We start from the raw sequence: 2,332 nt of genomic DNA on the forward strand, positions 1-2,332 counted from the left end.
GGTTGGAGCCTGAGAAAGGTGGGATCTGGGAAGGGACTGATATCAATAGCCTTGAGATCAGCTGTAATAGTAGGAGATCTCTAGCCATTACTTGGAAGTTGGCAACCCTACTATTTACTATGAAGTCACCGCTTCCAATATTGGTAACAGTTTGTAAATCTAAGAACATTTTTTCCCTGCATCATATTAATAAAACACATTGCAGCACTTCTCGCATAACATTTTGTGCAGGCTTGACATTATTCCAACCTTTAATAAATGGGTTGTAACTGAATTTTGACACCCTCCACAGAAGCAGCCAACAGGATAGAAGAGTAACTTGCAACAGAATGATGCCACATCAAACATTTTACATGATTATATGTAACTTAGGAGAAGACATAGGGATGCTGTTCATGGCAGCCACAATGAACCAATAGCAAATTCTAGTTCCAGTTTCAGAGTGGGGAGGCCCAGGAAAGAAGTTGTGGCTCAATGGTAGATCATTTGCTTAGCACGCAGAAGGTCTCAGGTTTTATCCCTGGCATCTGCAATTAAAAAGACTAGATAAGGTCTCCGGCTCTATTTGTTTACTCAGAGCTGCGACCAGCTTGGCAGCCGAGTCGATGTCGGCCTGCGTGGTGGCAGCTGCCGCATGGGGATGCTACTTGACAGTGGTAGTGCTGAGCTGGGCCAGGGCCACCCTGCCATCCTAGCTGCCTTGGGGGGGGGGTCTCCGCATGACAGTGGGGGCATCAGGGCCATGGGGGGGTCCTGCCCCCAGGTGCCTCCTGTCTTTCCGGAACTGTCCTGAAGGCAAAGTACTGGAGACAGTGGGTGTATTTGAAGTGCCAAAACAAAATGGCAAATATGAAATTGGGCAGTTATTCCTTCACAGTGTATTTGGATATCGGGGAATAGTTCTGTTTCCTTGGCAAGCTAGGTTGTATGATTGAGACATTACTTCTCATGTGCCTGAAAAGGGTGAGAATGCAGCTGGCCATGGATCCAAGAAGTGAAGGGAAGACACATACCTACTACCAAGTGCTCATAGGTGCTCGTGACTGCCCCCAGAGACCCCAGACAGAAGCTGTGACTTTCTTAGCAAACCATGATGATAGCAGAGCCTTCTATGCAATACCAGGACTTGCATACGTAAGCCATGAAGACATCCTTCCATACACATCCACGGATCAAGTGCCCATCCAGCATGAGCTGTTTGAACGGTTCCTCATATATAATCAGAGAAAAGTCCCACCCTTTGTGGCGAGGGATACACTGTGTGCTTGGCAAGAGAAAAAAAACATCCCTGGTTGGAACTCTCCGACATACACTGGGAAACCACTGAAAATATACGTGTCATGGTCACCCCCAGAATTCCCACGTCTACTGGTGGTGCTACTGTATCCACCTGGAGAATTTGGACAATGAAGTGGTGCAGCTCCATGAAAGGCATTGGCGGTTTTTCATTTTGTCAGGCGTATTGGAAACTGTTCATAGTCTGGGTGTAGTGGGCCGAGAGCTAGTCCTGTCCAAAGAGCAGTCAGCATTCCAGTACAACAGCCACGTCTCTTTACAGGCATCCAGTGGCCATATGTGGGGCACTTTCTGCTTTGAACGGCCCGACAGCTCTCACTTTGATGTCCGAATTCCACCCTTCTCTCTGGAAAGCAACAAGGATGAGAAGACGCCTTCTTCTGGTATCCATTGGTAGAGCAGACCTCAGGAAATCAGACACCCTAGGGGACCCCCCCCCAAAAATGAAATGGAGTGTTTTAAAAAAAATGATTTGGAAAAAAAAAAGAGAAAGGGAGAGAGAGACTAGATAGTAGGTAATGTGAAATATTTCAGCCTGAGACCCTGGAGAGCCACTGCCACCAGTTCATCAGTATAAGTATTGTCTACTCTGACTGATAGCAACTCTCCAGGGTATCAGACTGAGGTATTTCACATCGCCTACTAACTGGTCCACTAAACCTTGGATCTTTTGTGTGCATAACAGCCGCTCTTCTACTGAGCCACAATCCCTCCCCAACACTATGAGAGTACTGGAGTGAAATATTCATTTCAATCAGCTCTTAGGAACTTCCAAAACAGTCATGAGAATTATTTTTCCTAATACTTTTTCCAATATTAAATACTGAAGAATATTATACTACATTCAAGACAGCCTTCAGAATGGCAAAATTCCAAAATGTTAGGTTTTATGACAATATAATGATCTGTCCCTGGGCTCCAGAATAATCACTGAGGTTAATAAATGCTGGTATATGACTTATGATCCTGGGAGTCATGACCTCCATTAGGAACTTGGACCCTGATGTATCTTTGATGCAAGGGACAAGAAAATGTC

The 2,332-nt window shown here is 45.5% G+C and overlaps 1 pseudogene; it reads left to right on the forward strand.

The window, feature by feature from the left end:
• Positions 1 to 605: 605 nt before the first annotated feature.
• On the forward strand, positions 606 to 1,757 carry LOC132568891 (polymerase delta-interacting protein 2-like; annotated as a pseudogene).
• Positions 1,758 to 2,332: the final 575 nt, after the last annotated feature.

The sequence above is a fragment of the Heteronotia binoei genome, chromosome 3 (genome assembly GCF_032191835.1).
Source record: "Heteronotia binoei isolate CCM8104 ecotype False Entrance Well chromosome 3, APGP_CSIRO_Hbin_v1, whole genome shotgun sequence".
Taxonomy (NCBI): domain Eukaryota; kingdom Metazoa; phylum Chordata; class Lepidosauria; order Squamata; family Gekkonidae; genus Heteronotia; species Heteronotia binoei.